The sequence below is a fragment of the Ciconia boyciana genome, chromosome 2, assembly GCF_034638445.1.
Source record: "Ciconia boyciana chromosome 2, ASM3463844v1, whole genome shotgun sequence".
NCBI classification, from domain to species: Eukaryota; Metazoa; Chordata; class Aves; order Ciconiiformes; family Ciconiidae; genus Ciconia; species Ciconia boyciana.
Window position 1 is genome coordinate 19,338,501 of NC_132935.1, and position 22,002 is coordinate 19,360,502.

The window sequence follows — 22,002 nt, forward strand, 5'->3', positions numbered from 1 at the left end:
TTTACAAAAAGACCCGTTGTTAAATCTTGTTTTGATGGAAAATGGCCTTATTCAACCAAAACTAAGGATGCCTTGTTTTTCTGAGGTAATTTTCAGCCACTCAAAAGAAAGGAAAATATATTTTAGTAAATTAAAGTAAATATTTTTGATTTCTGTGTGTGATTTAACTAGCAAATTTGTGTTCTGAAAAGTTAGTATTGTCAGTAACTTATTTTTTGTTAAAATTTAATTTATTCTTATTTTTTTCCACAACAGTTTCAGAAACTTCAAAACCAATTAAAGAAAAGCAATAGCAGTAAAGCTGTACAGCTTTTTCCAAAGTTCTTCATCCATTCTGGGTACTTTAAGAAAAAAAACCACAAGTAACATTTACCTCAATTACATTTTGAAGAATGTTTAAATCTGTTGATTGACTACTTAACAGTTAATTTGTCTTTTGACACAGCTCACTTTCAGAAGGAAAGGAAAACATACCAAATTTTAGTCAGCAAATAAGATAGTTGACTGAGATATAAATCAATTCTGTTCCCCTATAGTTAATGTAGCTAATGGTAGTAATGTCAAGGGATAATCTGCCTCATTATGTTTTTCCCTCAAATTATTGTTGAATTTTGAGACATATTAAGGCCAATACAAGAGTGTCTAGCATGGGAGGGGTATTTTCGGACATTTGTGACAAAATCATAGTACTGTACAATTACAATTTAATTGTATAATTTCATTTTAAAAAATAGATCGGAAGGGACCTCCAGAGGTCATCTAGTCTAATCCCTGTCTTTAAGCAGGTCCATTTAGATGATTTTTCTCGGGTTTTGACTGTCTCCAAGGACTGAGATTTCACAGCCTCTTTGTGCTACTCATTCCAGTGTTTGACCACCTTCATGGTAAAAAGTTTTTTTCATAACTAATCAGAATTTTTCATGTTGCTGCCTGTGCCCATTGTGCCCATTGTCACACGACTGTGCACCTCTGAGAACAGTCTAGCTTTGTCTTCACTACAGCCTCCCATTCAGTAACTGAAGACAGCAAGATGTCCCTTAGCCTCCACTATTTAAAACTGAATAAGATGTTTTCTCAACCTTAGCCTTCCTTTTGCCAATGTACTTCCAGAAGCCCACACTTCACATCTCTTGCGAGTGCCACCTCCTGCTCAACTTTTGCTTTCTGATCTCCAATGCAACACACACAAGCAATGTCTCTGTGGTCCTCCCAAGTGGCCTATCCTTGCCTCCACCCATCTTGCACTTCTTTCCTGCATTGGAGCTCAGTCAGGGACTCTCTGTTCATCTGTGCTGGCCTTCTGCCTCACATGATCGACTTTCTGCATGTCAGCATTCTGTGCTTTGAGGACATTGTCGTTGAAGATCAACCAGCTCTTCAGGGTCTTTTGCTCTTCAGGCCAGTCTTTCATGACATCTTAACAAGCAGATCCCTAAACAAGCCAAAATCAGCTCTCCAGAAGTTTGTGGCTGTAATTCCACTATTTTTTTTACTCATTTTTCTCAGGATCTCAAACTGTCCTGTCTCATAGTTGCCATAGTCAAGGCTGCCACCAGTAAGCACATCACCAATCAGTTCTTCCTTATTCATGAGCAACAGGTCCAGCACATCCTCTCCCATAGATTGTATGCATCAAGAAACCATCCTCAGTACTCTCCAGAAGTCCTCTGGAGTGTTTGCACCTGTCACATTGACCTTCCAGCAGATATTGGGGTGGTTGGTGTACCTTATGTGAATTATGTCTCATGAGTATGAAGTTTTCTCCAGCTGTTTAAAATGGCTTCATCCAATTCCTTACCTTTAACAGGTAGTGTGCAGCAAACACTTACCACGGTGTCACCATTGTTGGTCTCTTCTCTGATCCTTGAGCTCTCAATTGATTTGTGACTCCTTCCAAGTGAAAGCTTAGTCCATAAGACAGGATAAAAGGAACCAACAAAAAAATCTTTTTGTTAAGAAGTACTTAGGGAATTCTTACAGAAATGGCTACTAGTTAAGTATGTCTACACAATACAAAAAATATATATTTCTTGCTCAATAAGATAATTTGAATTAACCATTCAAATTAAAGTCTATATGGGACATCATTTAGACTTGAGCTTCTGTATTGGGTTTACATGGCAAGGTTTTGATGGGGGTGGGGCTTCAGGGATGGCTTCTGTGAGAAGACACCGGGACCTGTCTCTATATTGGACAGATCCAGTTTCAGCCAGCTCCAAAATGGACCCATTGCTGCCCAAAACTGAGCCAATCAGCGAAGCTGGTAATACTTCTGTGATAACATATTTAAGAAAGGGTAAAAAATGCTGTGCAGCAGCTGTCAGAGAGAGGAGTAGAAAAAAAATGTGGGAGAAACAACCTTGCAGACAACAAGGTCAGAGGAGAAGGAGGAGGAAGAGGTGCTCCAGGCACCAAAGCAGAGATTCCCCTGCAGCCCGTGGAAAAGACCATGGTGACACAGGTTGTCACCCTGCAGCCCACGGAGGACCACGCCAGAGCAGATATCTGCCCTGCAGCCCATGAAGGAACCCACACTGGAGCAAGTGGATGTGTCCTGAAGGCAGATGCAAGCCCATGAGAGCCCATGCAGGAGCAAGTTTGCTGGCAGGACATGTGACCCCGTGGAGGGGACCCACCCTGGAGCAGTCCATTCCTGAAGGACTGCACCCCATGGAAAGGACCATGCTGGAGCAGTTCATGAAGAACTGCAGCCTACGGGATGGACTGGCATTGGAGCCGTTCATAAAGGACTGTCTCCTGTGGGAGAGACCTCATGCTGGAATAGGGGAAGCGCATGAGTAGGAAGGAGCGGCACAGATGAAATATTATGAACTGACTGCAACCCCCATTCCCCATCCCTCTGCACTGCCAGGGAGGAGGAGGCAGGAGATTCAAGAGTGAAATTGAGCCCGGGAAGAAGGGAGAGGGGGGGAGAAGCTGGTTTTAGTTTTGGGCTATTTTTGTTATCCTAGTCTCTTATTAACTGGCAATAAATTACATTAATTTCCCAAGTTCAGTCTGTTTTGCCAATGACAGTAATTGCTGACTGATCTCCCTGTCCTTATCTTGATCCATTCACTTTTAATCTTATTTCCTCCCCCTGTTCTGTTGGGAAGGAAGACTGAGAGAGAGGCTTGGTGGGTACCTGGCAGCCAGCCAAGTTCAACCCACCACAGCTGCTAACTCAGCACAGAAAAGGCTATTTGATTTTTTGGCTTTCTGTTTTAACCTAAATTAATTAAATTCATATTCAATTAGTGAATCTTAATGAGGACAGTTTATATATAGTAATTTATGTGATGTCTACCGTATACATACTTAAGGAGCATTGAACCAATCCTACAAACAATAGGATCTCAACTTTAATATAGGTTTTGAGAGCACAATATTTTTCTTCTCTTAAATAAGAGTGTGAGCTTTTGAACTACAACTGGTTGTTGAATGTTATCAGTTATGTCACCCTGTTTCACAACCTGTGAACAGTTCAATAGCTCATGTCAGGGTTTGAAAACACCTTGGCTTGAAACGTTTGGGAAAGAAGGGTTTTATCCGCCTATATCACCCCAAAATCAAGAGGTAAAGTGACAGTTTTCAAACTAAAAAATAATAGCTTTGAAATGTCTTTTTATAGAATCTATTCCCTGTAGCAATGGGATGTTGTTTCACTCTCAGCTTCTTTGTGTTTTATTACAACATCTGTCACCTGAGAAAAGCACATTCATTACATACCCCTAAAGAGACACTTCTATAGGCACTTGAAAACTAATGCACCACTACTTTTTGAACAATAATATTTCCAGACTTCTTTTTTATTTTTTTTCTTAATTAGGTGAAGCATCTTGAAAAGAGAATGTTTTTCTTATCAGACTGAAGCATTTTTTACCTCATTCCTTTGAATCATAGGATACAGCTGCTCAGCCAGGAAGGACTTCTTTTCTAGCAATACTATTTGACTGGTTGGCAAGCTCCTTCGGCAGTTTGTGCTAGAAGCTCTGGAGCTGCTTTTGGTCAGTCATTTGCTTATGCAGCTAATAGCACTTTTGTCTTCTCTAGCCTCAAGGAAATACTTTTTTTTTAATTTAGTTTTTTTTTTTTTATCATTACTTCTTTTTTCCTAGACAGTACATTCATTTGATGTGGCAGTTACATTGGTTGAATAGGTGATTTTAAAATAGCTCTAAAAAATACAAATATTTCTCTGGTTACCAGTAGATGCTTCACTTTTCTTTAATTCAGCCTACAGAAAAGTTTTTAATTGATTGAGTGAGAACTAAATGGATTAGTCTTCAGTTCCATGTACTGAATTATGGAATGACTTAACTGTGTATGCAGAACAATCTACTGCATATTACACACTACATAGATCTGTCTCATTGACGACAGAACAGTTTTGCATTAGATTTTCATGTCAAGTTTACATTTCCTGTAATGTGCAATTATGTTTATGTATTTGTTAAATGTGTTCCCCATAGGTTTTTCTTTCAAGTTATCTACGAAAACGTATATGCAATACTAAGTGAGGAAGGCTCCAGAGTCATAAGAATTGAAACCAATCCAAAACTTTTGCTGATCTAATTTGTGTCACACAAGACTACCTGTATCAGATGGGCTTCTACATATGTATATTCTCTGATGGTGCAGCTAATCCTGGAAACCATTTCCAAGGACATGGACAACAATAATATCATCAGGAGTAGTCAACATGGATTCACCAAGGGTAAATCATGCTTGACCAACTTGATAAACTTCTACAGTGAAATGACTGGCCTGGTAGATGAGGGGAGAGCAGTGGGTATTGTCTACCTGGACTTCAGAAAGGCCTATGACACTGTCACTGAAAAGATCCTTACAGACAAGTTGTGGATGTACAGGCTGGATGAGCAGACAGTGAGGTGGATTGAAAACTGGTGGAACAGCTGAGCCCAGAGGGTGGTAATCAGTGGTACAAAGTCCAGTGGACTGGGTCCAGTCCTGTTTAATATCTTTATTAATGTTCTCAATGCTGGGACAGAGTGTACCTTCAGCAGGTTTGCTGATGACACAAAACTGGGAGCAGTGGCTGATAGGCCAGAGGGCTGTGCTGCCATCCAGAGGGACCTTAACAGGCTGGAGAAATGGGCTGACAGGAACCTCAGGAAGTTCAACAAGGAGAAATGCAAAGTCCTGCAAATGGGTAGGAACAGCCTCATACACCAATATATGCTGGATGCCACCCGTCTGGAAAGCAGCTTGGCAAAAAAGGCTGTGGTGGTCCTGGTGGACACGAAGTTGACCATAGGCCAGCAATGTGCCTTTGCTGCTAAGAAAGCTACTGGTATCCCAAGCTGCATTAGGTAAAGAGTTGTCATTGGGTAGAGGGAAGTGATCCTTCCCCTCTTCTCAGCAGTGGTGAAGCCACACCTGGAGTACTGTGTCCATTTCTGGGCTCCTCAGTACAAGAGAGACATGGACATACAGAACAGAGTCCAACGAAGGGCCACTGAAATGATTAAGGGACTGGAGCAGCTCACATATGATGAAAGTCTGAGAGAGATGGGACTGTTCAGCCTGGAGAAGAGAAGGCTCAGGGGAGAGCTTGTTAATATTTATAAATACCTGAAGGTACAGTGTCATGTTTTAACTCCAGTAGGCAAATAATGACCACACAACCACACAGGTCGTTGTTTTGTTTTGGAGGGGTTTTTTGGCTTTACACTGGAAGTCCTACATAACCCTGCAGAGTTGCAATCTATGCTAGGCTTTGTAGCCACCATAGTAAGGTTGGATGTATTTATTCTGGATTAGAGTTGTTCCTTCTGATCAGATTAAGATAAGTGTCTCCACTATATTTACTCCTTTGGGGGAGGGAGGAGCTGTATTATGAAAAAGAGTAAGAAGGTCTGGTACATCCTTCTCCTTTATTTTAGAGAAAGGATTTAGAGAAACTTGTCCCATCAAGTTCAATCTCTTCAATTATGTGAATTTATCTGTCAGGACTCAGTCTTCATCATTATATCTGAGTACTGAATACAATACCTGTGCACTTCAGACACACATCTTTCAGTAACTTATTTTCAAAAGATATGCTGGAACATTTCTGTTCTGTGTTTTACTGGAATTTTCCCGCTTTAGAAGAGGACACAATTATGTAAAATTGCAATCACTTAAATATTATTATCAGCAACTGTTACAAAACATTAGTGTGTAAATATCAGCACTGATATTTAAATAATTTCATTTAGAGACAGGTTGTGAATATTATTTTTCCAGATCCTCAGAAAAATTAACAGAATTTAACTAGATCATGCACATTCTTAAGAATTTGGTGTGTTTCTTGTAAGGATGCCCTAGATTTGGACCTACACTGTCTAGTTCCCTATTGCTCTCATTTTATTAATATTTTCTGAAATCATGGTGTGGGCATATTATTATGCTCGAAATATTGTGATGGACAAGCATAGAAATAGACTAGATACAAATGAAGCCAAGAAGGTATTACTAGTTTAATCAAAAGTTTTAATGGCATAACCAAAACACAGAAAAGTTATTATTAGGTCAGGTACACTGATACTAACACTCACAGAACAAATACTTTGATTAATATGCATCTCCCTAACAATGTTACATTTAAAAGTTGTTATACAGAAAATCTGGCTTATTGTCCACTCCCCTTTCCTCTGGTGCTATGTTCACCCTTCCACTGCTCCTTTGGGTCCTAAGGCTGAGTGAGGGCTTCCACCTTGGAGTGGCAGGGAGGGAATACAATGAGTTGTCACCAACCTGAAGCCTCCACAGAGAGAAGCATGGTGTTTAACGGTGTGTGTTCCTCCTTCGCTTTGCCAGAAGCAGCATGATGTTCATACTTCCTTCTCATCAACCTAAGGTCCACTTGGGGTCCTGTTTTTTCTGACATGCTTCATACTCTGCACTGGACCATAACTCATTTTACTTTTGACTTTGTCAGGTATCATATGTTGAACATGCAACATACTATCAATACCCTAACACAAGCTTTTGTCACCCTTGGTGGCTTTTGTCACCATTGGCACTCCTGGGGGTGTCTGGCTCCAGCCTTAGATAGATAGATAGAATCAGTTTATTAACAATTCATTAAATGATACAATTACAATTCAATAATTAATTAAGATATTACAATAGTCCATGCTTGAGTTAATAAACTCCTATCCCTTCAAATTTAATCCCTCTTCCACCAATTTTACTGGTCTTTGACGTTTTTAGCGACTACTTTATCTCAAAAGTCCATAGGACATGTTTGTGTGGCCACCGATATGAACGCAACCCACATCAGCCAGTCCATTTTGCCAAATTTGCTATGAGGGTGAGCTAAAGCCAGGCAGCATCACTCTCCAAAGCTGTCCAACTGGGCCCAACTACTACCCGTGGGCACAGGTTTTGGGCAACAATACGAACTCGATGCCAGAAGTTTGTTTCACCTTGAACATTATCGAGTGATCGGTGAAGCCAATTGATAGGGAGGAAAGAACTATAACTCACTCACACTGGGGCAGAATTAATCTCAGTTACCCCAAGGGCATCCAGTGGGACAACAAGGAGGTGTGGCCTCTGCAGCTATGTCCAGTTAGTAACTCTGATCCTGTCTTAAGATAGTCATAGTTACTCCCATTATAGTAACTACTTGTTACTCGTACCTTTACGAAAATTATTTGTAGTAGGCATTACAATACAAAATAATACCAATTTAAGAAAAAAAAACAATTAGATAAAAGCCACATGGACATTAGACAGCTGTTAAAGCTACACAAGCTAAAATAAGCTCAGGCCAAGAAGTCCAGACAAGTTGTGAAATCCTGCACTATCAGGTCAACACATAGCCTGGGACCTTTACTGATAGTAGCAAAAATTCTACTTACCAGGCTACATTACCTCAGGTTTCTTTTCTAGAAAATAATACTTACTTTCTCAAAAGCATCCTTGGATGCTGTAGACACATGTGTACTTCTCTTATTTCTAAAAACCAACAGTTCAGAAAAAAAAAAAAAAAAGAAACTTATATGTTTTGGTTTTAAGAATTTATTTTAAGAGAGAGTATAACTGTATAACTGTGCTTTCCCATTCCTAATACCCTGAGGAATGATTCAAACAACCCAAGTTCCTGGATAAAAATACTTTGTACTTATGTAAAGTATGTTGTGAATAAGAACAGGGGAAATAACTTTTTTATTTCAAAAAATCACAAGCAATTCCATCCCCTAGAGATTCAATGGTTAGATTGTGAAAAACTGAATGTTAATTTACCTCCGCTGTTTGAATGGATGGTCTATGGAAGCGGAATAACAATTTCAAACAAATTTCTCTGATATCTAAGAAATGACAAAAAACCCCACAATAGTAAAACTATATAATTTCCTGTACAAAGTAAATATTTAATGTATACCATAACAGTAAGCTGTCACTGTGAATGCAGAGGTGGTTATATTTCATTATAATTAGCATCATTACAAATACTAGTATTGGTCATAAAATTGTTATACTTTTTTAAAGTTCCAGCTACAATATTTGACACTGTCATCATCTGATGTAGTTTATTCTAAAGGTTAGTTTTCAAACTACTCAAAAACTGTATTTTCTTTTACAATATATTAAAGCAAAGGATAGGCTATTCCATTTATATATATACACATATCTCTAGTAGTTTAGTTTACTGTTTGTATTTGTTCTTTCCTTCTAAAGTTAAAAAGTTTGAATTTAGAAATTTCTCCTACTGCAGTATGTTTTACAGTATGTCTTAGACCATGCATATACTCTCTTTGCAAAATCACAAGCATCTGTGCTGGTTATCCTGTTTACTTCAGTGTGTAATTAGAGAAGATGAGCATCCAATTCCAAAATGTATAGCCTATCTTCAAATTATCAACTGTGTGAAACTACAAAAACTTGATTTTCCTTAAGAGACATGAATGACATTTCAAAATACAGGTTACTAGGTCTCTGCATATCCCTTATTTAGGAACACAGTGTTAATATATGAAAACCAAAACCCAAACATAAACAGTAATGGAGAAGTAAATATACACAGGACTTAAAATATGACATGATTCATGACTGGCACCTTAGGAGCTAGAAAAAAAATTAAAGTATGGAGAGAAATACTAAATAAATATTTCTAAAACAATTCTTCAGAAAGAATTGCACAAAGGTATTTTTTCTTCAAGTTAATAAATAAATATAATTACTTCAAGCATCAAGCTATAGCTTTGAATCTGAGTTGTATTCAAAAATCTGTGACATGAACACTAATATTGAATTTTGTACACTTCTGATTCAAAATGTTTATGGCAATATTAAAATGTTAGAGATGAATTTCACACTTGTCAGTATTAATCTATCCAATACCTATATTGATAAGAAAGGTAGGAGGAGAACATAGACTATCTGTTTTCAGAGGAAAAGCAAACCTGCATCTCTGCAAAGTAATAACTCATTTATGCCAGAGCTTCTCCTTAGTGCTTAGTCAGCAGAATTATCTAAAAATGTAGTTTATCCAAATTCATGGTTAAATTCAGGTCATAGAAGAAAGACAACATCAGGCTTTCTTCTAATGGCAGTAAAATTACATGAGTGTCTGGAAAAGCTTATTTTGATTACTGGCAGAGGCAAAAATATAATACCCAAATTTCTATTAATTTACAATATTGCTAATTAAAATATATTTTATTGTTCCAACATTTTTCAGGCATTTTTCACATACTCACCTGTGTTCCAACTACCCATTCATCTTTTGTGGAGCTATCAGACTATCCTAAGCATCTGAGACATCATGCAACACATGCAGTACTTAACAACTGCCTGGGTAAGGTTTATATTCTAGGTTTTATTGACATATGTATGGGATGACCTATAAGGGTGTCTAACGGGTTTGTCACTTGTGACTGATGTAGCCATCCTGTGCTTATGCTGGTAAAATGTTTGTTCAGCTTTGCACTGTCATACATTTTGTCTTACCATGTATAAAACGAATGTAACTGTTTGACCGGCTGTCACTTTGTTTAAGGTAAGACAATCTTTTTCTGCTTCAGCTTTCCACGAAAGCATAGTAAAAGCAGTCTAGGTAAAAGGAATTATTTGTTTCTTAATAATTCCAGTTATCAAGAATGAATGGCACACAGTTACAAGATTTACTTATTGCTGAAACTTGTCAAAGTTCAACATACACTATTCCAAACCAGTCTCATGTGAAGTGAAATTAATTTCCCTTTTAAGAAAAATTAGGTTTATAGCTTAAAAGTTATGATGAATACCTAAAGGCATGATATACATAGTAATGTAATATTCACATATATGTCTTTGAAACTGACAGATATTCTTCTAACAATATTATTACCAGCAAACTAAAGCTGCTTGTCTGGGACTAAGACTGTCAGATATAAATAAATTTGACAGGCCAATGGAGAGTGTCAGCTCTGCAAATTTGTAATGTGAACAATCCAGAAATCTATTTTGCCTCTTTTTCTGTCATCCATCAAAGCTACATGATCTCACAAAAGGATTTCTTTTGAAAATCCATAATGTATTCTCTGAGAGAATTAAGGATTTAAGAACCTATGAATTCCATTTTTTACACATCTCTAACCCTTATCTAACTTACATTTGCTTCTGAAAATTACTTTCAAAGTAAGAATAGACTTACTTCAATGAGTATGAATACAATTAATGCAATTTTAGTAAATTTAATAGCTGTTTCAGATTTTGTAATGCTAATGGGTCCATATAAAAACAGCTATTTAACTGCCAAGAATACAAAAATCTCCATGGACAAAAACAATTCTCATGTATGAACCATGTTTTAAAAATAATGGAAGTTACAAATAAATTAGAAAGTTATCTCCGTGAAATCATCTTTCAGGCAGAAAACCTATACTTTAGAGGAGTTAAAAACTCACTAAGAAAATTGTTGCTTATTCTTCTAAAAATCAATATCTGCTATAAATGTATTTCACAAATTAGTAATCTCATTCTCCAGAGGTGGATCCTCTCATTGGGCATGACCTATACAGAAGCAAATAAAGCATCTTCTACCATTTTTTTCCTTCATCTTTGCCATAAGAAGGAAATAACTACCTTTCCAGCAACAAAATCTCTTCCACGTTGTATATATAAAGTGTTTTGTCACTATGAAGGAAAATAGAGACTGCTGAGAAAACACAGAAAAACAGAATGCAAATTACTTCCAGTGCTACACATTTCCTTCACATCAAATAGGAACAATTTATAATCCTTTTAGTGCTCACTGAAAATTAGCACCTGAGTAAGCAGTATTTCATTAAAGTTAGATTAAAGCAAGTCTGGACTAATGCTAGTGTGATGTCAAAGGAATTTGAAAATGTTTTATAGAGTGATTGAGTTCAAAATGAATTGAAAATTGTGAATGTTATCTGACAATTAAACACAAAGATTTTTCTAAATAGAGATCACTTCTTTTTAGATATAGACTGATATTAAAATTAAAGAAAATAGTACTGTCATATACATTCAAAGAGAATTGACTGAAGAGAAGTGATTAATAATAATTAGCAATCCCTGATTATTATTTTTTAAATGTGATTTTGCTTTTAAATGTCTTTTATACCAAAAGGGAAAATTATGTATTACCATTACTTTCATCAGCCTCATAGTCTCCTAGCTTTCCAAAAAGATTGTCATATGCATATCAATTCCAAGCATCCTGAGGTGTTCTACTACGCTGTATAAAATTACTTATTCCATGTATATTTTTGAGGATCTGAGAAATGAGATGTCAGCATCTGAACTTAATATTAGAATATAACTTTCACTCTTCCTTAAAAGTAATATTTTTCCATAACTTGCTAGAGTCCTATAATTACTATTCAGAACGCTGTTCGAGAGTTGCTGAGTTCCTCTGTATCTTAGCAACTATACATTAGAGTCATGGACTTCTTCACTATACTATGAACTATGAGGAGGTATTAGCCATATATATTACATGCGATGTTTTAGTAGAGCACAAAATCCCCCCAAGTACCTTAGGGCCATGGTATATACTGACTATACCAATGTACAGAATTTTGAATGGATCACAGCAAAGGTAGATTGAAACCTATATTTCATAGCTTAGTACTCTTTCACACCATTTCAAATCTGACAGAAACTGCATCATTACTGCAGTGGAATATGAGAAATACTGATACAAAAAGTAGCATGCTGGGATGACTAGCTTCCAGTCAAATTGTTCTGCATGCATTCCCTCACTCTCTTTTTTTACTATTAACTATCCTGTCCAAACTTCCTCTCATGCATCTGCAAGTTTCATTTTTCCTAGCACTAGTCTGACATTGGAAATTTAGAGATTTTTGTAGCTGTAACAACATACATTCTCAACTGCCTAAACAAACTGCATTTTCCAAACCATCTGAAGGTGTGATTGGGAGCATTTGATTTTTTTGAGTGCATGCTAAATCATCAAACCATCCATTTTACCAGTCTACAATGTTCTCACTCATGGGAGCACTGAATTATGAAGCCAATAAAGACACTGAGCTACTTGACCAAACAGTGAGAAAATATCACAGCAGTATTCTCCTGGAAAGAATTGGCTGGATGTTCAACATAACTGGGGAAAGAAAAAGTTCAGATAAACATGAAAAAGGCTGTGTTACAACTAATTAAAATGTATTTTGACATTTGCATCACTAGTGAATTGGGAGGGGTGAGAGGGAAATGAACCAACCTTTTTTACTTCAGTGCATGATTGCAATCTATCTTATTTCCCCAGAAAACTATATCAAGGTGAAACATCCATAGCTCAGCAAACTGATATGAGGTAAGCCTTGTGTTTTGTCTGTCCAGGGGCTAAGATTCAGAATAACTAATTCAGTATGAAGGAAAAAAAAAAAATCCCACCTTCTTCCCTCCAGTAATTATTTGTGAAAACAAAGCCTGAGAAATCCATTTGTTGACTTTGGAAAACTAAAAGAATGGTATGACCAAAATATCTACAGGAGTATTTGGAGCATTAAGACAAGAACACTACATTACATCAACACAACAAGAATTTCTAGAGCTGTCTCAAAGTAATTCTGTGTATCTACCTAGTAGTGTCTTGTGCATAGATATTATCTCCTACAGCTGCATTGCTTCAGTACTGTTGTGCAGTTCCCTTTCAGGCCAAGCACAGTATTGTTTGTTTGGCCAGACAGATTTGAGATATAAAATGAAATGGAAAATTGTATTATGCAGTTTAAGCATAGCCATAAGCACAGCTTCCCTGTGAGATGGAGGAATCCAGATGGACAGCTGAAAAGGAAACAAGACACAACAGGATAGAGTGATCTGGTGTGGGTCACTGCATTGTCTGAGTCCGAGTTAAAGGAATGTAAACTGGTTCTGTTCTGGCAAGTCAAGGAAATCTTGCTTAACAGAGCTTGCAGTAGAGTAAGACTAAGACATTAAATATACATGGAGGATTACAGCTATTTAGAAATGCATATTCTTATGGGGTTTTTACATTTTTAATTAAAAAAATAAAATTCAGGAATGCTGTTGGCCACTATTGCTAGTTACTAGCTCTGAGGTGAAAAAACATGAGTCCCAGACCCTAGAAGCATGACATGGTGATACGACTTGTACATTACATGTCATAACTTCCCTGAGGCTTAATTTGTGCTGAGATAAAACCTCATGAGTATTCCAAGGACAGATGAAGATGAAGAGTGAAGTCTACAAACTGAGGTAGGTTCTTTCATGGAGATAAGGAAAACACCAAAGAACCCAGATGACTCACTTTTGGATGATGACCATAGGGCTTCAGTGCAGAAATTTTCTAAATTATACAGATAACTGGAACAAAGACTATCTTTAACTTGCCAATCTTCTGATAAATCATTTATCATGTAACTGAAAAGCTGCTTTATCCCATAAGCTTATAAACACCCTCCATACTCACATGGTTTCAGTATTGCAGGCAGAATGGCCTGTAGACATATATAAAATTTTAAACACTTCCTTTTAATTTTTTTAAATACTGGTTTAAATTTGCTTTCCAAACAGGAGGCATTCTAAAACTAAAACTAAAGAAAGTGGGAGTTTTAAACTTCAAACATGGCTTGAAGGATCCTTTTGTCAGAGGAGGAGACAGTACAGAAGGAAACTTTTGAAGCAGGGGGACTACATGTTATTAAATGATGGCATTTTACATCTTACATCTTGTGCTGAATAATTCGCATGGGCAGAAAATAAGCAACTCAGATCAAACAATGCTCAAACTTAGAATACAATCAGGACATTCCTTTAACTAGCTTAGTTATATTTTCTTAAGAAAAAAATGAATAGAATTGTCTGAACTGGTCACCTAGTTAAGACCTGAAGGGCACTAGATACTGGTGTTCTAGAAAGAGTTACCATTATCACAACCAACATAAATTATATGTCTTATACATAGAGACAGGATCTTATACTAGATCCTGTTAACTTTATTAATCTACCATAAAACTTGAGAAATAAGAACACAGGAGAAAAGAAGCTTTATGAAACTAAATAACTTTCAGGAGAGAAAGAAAGTGGCAGGTGCTCTATGTATGCATATGTTTATTTTCATTCTAAGAGAGGTTAAGGTACAGTCTGCACTGGTTTTGATCCCATATGATCAAGCCTCAGAGATCAAGCCTCAAGCCATTGCTTACCCACAAAGACCTCCCAGTTGTGCATGACAGACAGAGAAAGAAATGAAGAATTTTTCTTTAGTGATATTCATTTGTCTCTGGATAATAATAGGGTAGCAAAATTGATGTTTCCATAGGTGAAAACAAAATACTGGAAAAGAAACATTTGGAATATGAGATAATTTCTTCCTCAATTTATTTTAAATCAACCATTAAACAGCAGCAAGAACAGGGCTGTTTCACGAAGGGGATGAGCTGGGAGCTGAGAGTGACCAGAGGGCAGACCATGTCCAGCTGGGGACTGAAATTTCTGTAGCATTCACCTTATCACACAAATGAGAAAATTAAGCCCCACAGTCCTTAGTTCTGTAGCTACTTGGAGACTGCATTGCTCTCCTGAAACTATGTTCTCTGTAAATTAATACTAGCTATTACTTGTGGTAATGTCTGTGTGGTAGGAGTTATATTAAAAGTGAATACAGAAAGTAGAAAGGAATAGAGAGTTCTATTTTTTGAGGGAAGGCAAACCTTGCTGGATGAAAATGAGGTCTGAACACATGAACAAAAAGATATGATAGTTAATAATTTGCATAATACTGGTAGTAAAATATGTGGGGAGAAAAAAATCTTCAGAGTTCTACCTGTAAAAGTTATCCCTAACAAAAGTTTAATCCACTTCATGTAAGTGCCATGAAAGGGAAGTGCCCAAGGGAAGCTCTGCCATTGACTTTTGTAAGACCAGACTGGTCCTCTGCAAATGGAACATGAGCCAGTGCCTTGTGAAAGTAAACTAAAAGATTCCTATGAAAAAATTCATCTGAATAGGCATCTAGATCTGAGCAAGGTATCTTGTCTTACTTTACCACTTATCACACGCAAGTCAGTAGAGGTTATGATGCATTTCATTGTGTTATTCATGTCATATGCTCTATAATACTGACATGTAGTGAGATGAGTTACACTCTTGACTGTATCTGTATTGAATATGCCAGCATTGACAAACAGATTCAGTTGTAGATGCCCACAGTGTAAGAAAGATGAGCATTGCGGGCAGGTATGATTAATTCCATCATAAGGTACAAAGTGCATAATAAGGGAATTCCACTTTTCCCCAACCAAAACACTCCATGTTCACATCAATGCCAACTTCAGAAACAAAAGAAAAGAATAAAGTACAGTTTCTTTCTCTTTGTTGTTCTTTTTTTAAACAACACATTTCAGGATTTTGCTCTCTGGTTTCTGTGTCTTAAGAAAACATAGATTTCAAATTTCTTAGGTTTATTCTGCACTACTGAGGACTAGAAATGAACAACTCTAAAATGAAAGCTGAGGGTTATTTTGCAGGAGATTACAGTCCTACATGACGAACAAGAAGTGTCAGCCACCCACTTCCAGATTCATTAATAACTAAGAAAACTGCAGATACTTTCCACCACTGTAATCCATTCTTTAGCAAACAATATTATGACTTCTGTTATTCTTTAACTTACTACTTAAAAGTTTCCTTCTAATAACTCAGAAAGCAACTATTAATAAAAGCTTAAAAAGTGTGCCTACGCTGACAGGTATAGATTGATCACAGTTCACCTTGTGCAAATGAAAGCACAAAGTGATGGAAGCAAAAGCACAAAGCAATTCATTGCCAATGTTGAACCTCTCAGACCTCAGTCCTGCTGCAATATTAATGTGCATCCAAGATAATTCCTGCCAAGATATTCAGCTAATTAGTTAGATTCAGATCCAATAAGATAGCAAAGCATTGGTTTGGGCCATGCAGGGCTCCAGGTTCCACAGTCATTTACAAATGACATATGCCAAATTACCATACTTGGCAGCCTTAAAGTCTAGATTGTGTCTGAAGGCCTCCAATAAAGCCTGTGATGGTATTTCTCTGTGCCCACCTGCCAGCTTTTCTGACCACATCAGTTAAAAGCTTATTGAAGACCATACTGGTCACAGATACCCTGACAAAGAAATGAATAGAAAAATTTAGATATATCAATAATAGTTTCTTAAAGAGGCAGCTAAATTCAGGCCCTTTTATAATGTTAAATTATCATCATCCATTAGCTTCTGCAGATAGAATAAAAAAATTGGCAGAATCTTTTCTACAAGATCTCGATTGGTGTGTTTTTGTTCAGTTTGAAACAACACATAGGTTTGTGTTCAAATGCTTTCCAAGCAACAGCATGCAAACACTGGAAACTGCAACCTAGTAAGACTTTAGGTAAGACTGGGAAAAAGTTTTTTCAATGTTGTATGTACACCCTATTTAAATATATTCATAATATGCCATACAGTTCAAGATGAAAAATAAACTACAAGTTGAAAGAAAAAAGGAAAAAAGGAGAAAGCAATCCTACAGGATAGTATGGACCTGAACTTATGTCATAAAGTACACAAATTTAGGGGCTTTTTCAGGAGCTACAGTTGCCCAAGAGTGTGGGGAAGCTGTCAATTCAGACAAAACTATGAAAAATTCAGTCTTTTTAAATTTATATGAATATTATCTCATGAAAGAAGAAATGCATATAGTTTGGCTTTAAAGTTTAATTGCAATAACTGTTGAAGAGAAGAATTAAGACACCACCAGCAATGATGCTAAATTAGCTCATCAGCTTGATTACAAGTCCTTTTAATAAGAAAACAATCTTAAAAGAGTCTGTAAAACAGCACAAGAAATATCATATGTAAGTATAGATTTTTAAAATGCTTACTTAGGTATAGTTTTGTTAAGACTGAAAAAGGAAAAGAACGTAGCCAAGGCTCTAAACACACCGTAGTACTTAAAGTGGAATTGTCACTGAAATAACTTGAGCAGGAACTTAGCTAGGAAATTATGACTAAATCTAGATAGGGATTACCTCTTTCAATATGTCTGAAGCACTGACTCTTCCTTCCTAAGAGACCCTAGAAAGCTTCTGGATTTTTTAATAGGACAAAATGCTCATCAAATTTGAACCACTGTGGATCCATTACACATGCATTGTTTCAGTTTAATTCTCACCTTCACAGGAATATAAAGACAGTCATTCTGCACATAAATTTTAAGGGTAATTTAATTTCACAGAAAAACTGTTTGGAAGTTGAAATAACAAACACAATATAAAATTAATTAAATTCAATTTATTTATTTTTTAAATCAAGTGTGGTCAAGGTTTATCTTGAAAGCAGTTGGATATTTTTCCTTTCTCACTTATCCTCTAGTTATTAGAAACCTTTCTTTTAAATTTACAGCCTGTCCAGTTCATGGCCAATTTATAGCCATCACACCTGTGCCAACATTGTCCTTCAGCTTAAATAACTGTTCTCCCTACCTCCTGTTTGCTCCTGTGATCTATTTATGGAGAACAATCTGATCTCCTCTCATTTTTCATTTTGCTGGTTACACAAGCCCAGTTCTAATCCTTTCTCATAAAACTGACTCTCCACTCCCTGGTAAGAGTTCTTATCTCTGCCTATTCCAATTTTAACTTGTCTTCCGTGATCAAGGTAACCAGAATAGTATACAGTGTCCTAGATGAGGTCTTAGCAGTACCCATACAGATGCCATAAGTGTAAAAAAAAAAAAAAAAATTAAACTATATTTCTCCTAAAGTCATATTTGTGTTTCTTCAGAAATGCAGAACTGTGGTTAACTGATTTGATTAACTAATGTCATCAAATTGCTTTGATCCTCCTTCCTTTACTCCTCTTTTTTTAGGTGGTCTTTTTTAAAAAAAGTTTTTAGAATCCATCCCTAAAAGCACCATAAAACTTCTGTTATTACATTTTTTCTCTATTTTACATTTCTAGCCTTTTAGTTCTTTCAGCCTCTTCTACAGTTATCAGTCTTTCCATCTTTTTGGTTTAGGTATCATCAGTACAACATTACTTTTTGTGTTTAGCTCATTAATCCATGGTTAGTAAAAAAACCCCAAACAAAAACACAACAACAAACACAGCACCTCATTCTGAAAACCTATCACTGAGGTACTCCACCACTAGAAAATTCCTTCTTAAGTCAAATGTCTCAGTAAAATCTATAATTATCCGACTTCATCTAGTTCTTCAATGACCTTTCTTTTGTTAAGGACTGCACATTTTCTTTGTCATATTATAGCAAATGCTTAACTGAATTCTTATAGATTTAATCTATTTCCCTAATTTATACAATACTAAAAAATACTTAAGAAGTCAGCAGTGCTGAATATTGGCATGACATGCATTAGCAAAACTGCAGTACTCTATGCAGTTTGGTTTTTTATTTGCATTAATCACATGATCAGGGTTTTTTTGATGATTAAAAAATATTTTAGAACTGGAAGAAGTCCAGTGATTTATAGACGATTAAAAACATAATTTTGAAAAAAAAAAATTTAAATCTCCAATGCATTGTTAATTGGAAATGTTTTACCCAAGCATTGTATTTTATATCTGGCTGTGACAGTTGGGCACGTTATCTGGATTAATGATGAGCTGAGGGAGGTAAGGAATCATGGCTTTGTTAGCACAGATGTTCCATAAATGGGAATTTATTTTGAAATATGTTAATCAGCTTTCAGATTCTGAAAACTTAGATAACTATTCATCCAATTTTATTGCATATTAAGTTATATAAATATTAAAATTAAACTGTCCATCATTCTGTCTAGGTAAAATTTAAAATCAGAAATTTAGATCTAGTATACTCAGCTAGCAGCAGCTTTGCCATAGCTGAACCATAATAGCAAAAAGAGAAAAAAAAAAAAAAAAGTAAAAAAAAAGAAGAGTTGTAGAAGTTCAAATGTTAAAACTGTTATAGTTCTCTAAAAATGACTGATCATCATAAATACATCGCAGGTAAGAATTTATGTTGATACTTTATTTACATAGTAATACAGGTGTAAAATTCAATTTTGATATCTGTAATAAAATAATAACTTTTCAGTTATTTTAATAAAATCAAATTCTTCTACACACATTGTACAGTGTGAGCTATAAGAAGTATTCATAAATTACTCTATTCCTCTGAGACTTTTTTATTTCATAAAAATTTAAAAAAGAAATATTTCAGTTGAAAAATCATAACCCATTAGTGCAACAGACCTTCCAAATTAGCCGATCAGAAATGCAGCATGTTCTTAATCATTTTCTGTTAATAACAGCAGAGTCTACATCTTTTATGTACCATTTCATGTCAGAAGATACATTTGCATAACCTAACTTTATAAAAGGATGCACCTTTAAAAAACAAAATGATTCAAACAAAATCAACTAGAGACATCTTTGAGCAATCTGAAGTCAAAGAATGAATTTTAGTTTTAACATGGTCAGAGGTGATACTAATTTCCCCTAAAAACCTTCATCTCAATCACAAAGTAGGAACAACAGGCAATTGACATTCGGAGAACTCCAAGCTCAGTTAACTCTGTCAAACATGATTGCCGCATAATAGTAAAAAGTCAGTTTCTTGCATCTTAAGGCTTACAAGACTACAAAGTGTTCAGCAACTATCATCTGAATAGCTACTGAAAATGCTGAGAAAACTAACAAACACAGTTGTTAGTAGATAAGCATGATACAGTCGGAATTAACTAGAGAAAATGTAAGTGTTGAGTTGCTTTCAATCTTTATGTAAAATGGAATAGTCTAATTTGTAAGTAAGAAAGATATGGGTCAAAACAAGAAGGCTTAAATTTAATGTAAGAATTTCTGAACATCATACCCTTTAGAGAAAGAAATGCCATTTTCACTACCACTGCAGTCTACACATAGAACAACGATTTAATTGAAATAATTTCTTAATGCCAGCACTGTTAAAAAAGAAACAGTTTCTCCAAAGTTGGTGTCAAATATTCTTGTGATATATATTCAAATTCTAAGTATCTGGATCAATCTTCAACCAATTCACCTTCATGCATCACATCCAGGCACTGAAAGAAATAAAATACTTTTCCATCTGTCTCTAATGGAAACACATGAACTTTGTAACATCAACATTCAGATGACTACATAGCCCAGCCACTTGAGACAGTTTCCTCAGGCCTGATGAACAGCACTACAAAATTAGCCTCCATCAGATGGCTTAAGAAGTCTCTGTTCTACCTGATACTTTGATTAGACACAGTGCATTAACATAGCGTAACCAACAAAAAAAATACATGGCCAGACACAAGATAAGATGTTTTGCATAAGTATGTGAACAGTGTGACCATGGAAGGTGCAAAGATTCATGTAGTTGTGCGTAAGAGACATCCAAGTAATAGAAAGTTGCAAGACAAGACAAGCACAAGGGATAGCAGATAGGGCAACCTGCCAAATACACAAGACCAATGAGTAGAAAAACCAAAAACAAGACATGGAGTGTTGGAAGCAAACTTCCCACTTTCGGGAGGAAGACAGAAACATCAGGCAAAGGCAAGTAAAATCAAAGAAATGAGAAGACACCTTTATTCCCACTTCTTTCCTCAAAGAGCTAATGATAAATCTTGACCTCAGTGACTAAGAACCAGCAACGACAGCAGTTGACAGTGCTCACTGTACAGCATCGGCTCTGTGGTGTTATATACACATGGTTAATTTCAAAATACAAGTATTAAAGACTAACAGTTTTGTAGGTGAAGTAGTGATGATTAATAAGAAGAAAGAACCAACCTTTAGTACAATATCTGATGTTATTGAACTAAGTTAGTAAAAATTAGTTTTAAAGTTTGCAACCCTCTTGAATTGTCAGTCTTCTAAACACTCCTGTCAACATGATCTCTGTTTCACAGAATCACAGAATCACAGAATTGTATAGGTTGGAAAAGACCTTTAAGATCATCGAGCCCAACTGTAAACCTAACACTACCAAGACCACCACTACACCATGTCCATAAGCACCTCATCCAAATGTCTTTTAAATACTTCCAGGGATGGTGACTCAACCACTTCCCTGGGCAGCCTGTTCCAATGCTTTTTCCTAGCTGACTGTCGTGGTTTAACCCTAGTCAGTAACTGAGCACCACACAGCCACTCGCTCACTCCCCCCACAATAGGATGGGGGAGAGAATCAGAAGAGTAACAGTGAGAAAACTCATGGGTTGAGATAAAGACAGTTTAATAGGGAAAGCAAAAGCCGCGCACGCAAGCAAAGCAAAGCAAGGAATTAATTCACTACTTCCCATGGGCAGGCAGGTGTTCAGCCATCTCCAGGAAAGCAGGGCTCCATCATGTGTAATGGTTACTTGGGAAGACAAACGCCATCACTCCGAACGTCCCCCCCTTCCTTCTTCTTCCCCAGCTTTATATGCTGAGCATGACATCATATGGTATGGAACAGCTCTTTGGTCAGTTTGGATCAACTATCCTGGCTGTGTCCCCTCCCAGCTTCTTCTGCACCTGGCAGAGCATGGGAAGCTGAAAA